Raw genomic sequence first — 781 nt, 5'->3', positions numbered from 1 at the left:
GTTCGGCGAGGTCGACGGGCAAGGGATACGGCAGGGTCGTGTCGGCGAGGTAGGTGCGGGAGTTGCGGAGGGCGAAGGCGGGCCGGGTGAGGTTCTGCGCCGAAGCCGAAGCCGACGCAGAAGCAGAAGCAGAAGCGGCGCTGGTGCTTCCGCGGACGGACGGCGTGCCGGTGGTGTTGGTGCCGTCGAGGGAGGGGTTAGACGTGTTCATGCCGGCGAGGGTCATGGCGGAGGAGTTCATGGTGCGTGTCTGGGCGTTGTGGGCGTGGAGTGCGGCAGCGGCCGTCATGTGGTCCATAATAGGGATGATGGAGAAGGACGAGGGCGACTTGGTCAGGGCAAAGGACGAGGCGTGGGGTGTCGTAGGGTCGCCATCCGTGAGCATGCTGGCATGATGCGGCGAGGTGGCAGACGAGGGGGTTTGTTGTGACGAGAAGAGGTTGCGACTTCGTGGGACCTGAAGCCGGTCGAGGGTCGTTCGGCGCGTGCCGCTTCGCCCGCGAACTGCGTCCTGTTCACTGCCGTGGTCGCCGTGTTGAGGAAGTGGGGGGATGGCGGCCTTTAGGTCGACGCTGTCGAAACCTTTGGGCAAACCAAAATGGTACCGAGGGTGGCGGGCCGCGCTCTTGGCATTTGGTGAGGTGGGCGCCCTGGGTGTGCGAGAACCAGCGTCTTGCCTGTCGTCGTCTTCTTCTTCGTCGTCGTTGCTGTCGTCGTTGTCGTCGTTGTGCTCGTGTTTGTCGAGAGTTGTGGAAGAGGATGATGTTGAGTCACCAGTGAA

The sequence above is a fragment of the Verticillium alfalfae genome, genomic scaffold (genome assembly GCF_000150825.1).
Source record: "Verticillium alfalfae VaMs.102 supercont1.15 genomic scaffold, whole genome shotgun sequence".
In the NCBI taxonomy this organism is placed as follows: Eukaryota; Fungi; Ascomycota; class Sordariomycetes; order Glomerellales; family Plectosphaerellaceae; genus Verticillium; species Verticillium alfalfae.
The sequence above is the reverse complement of the archived record's forward strand: the minus strand, read 5'-3'. Positions refer to the sequence as shown.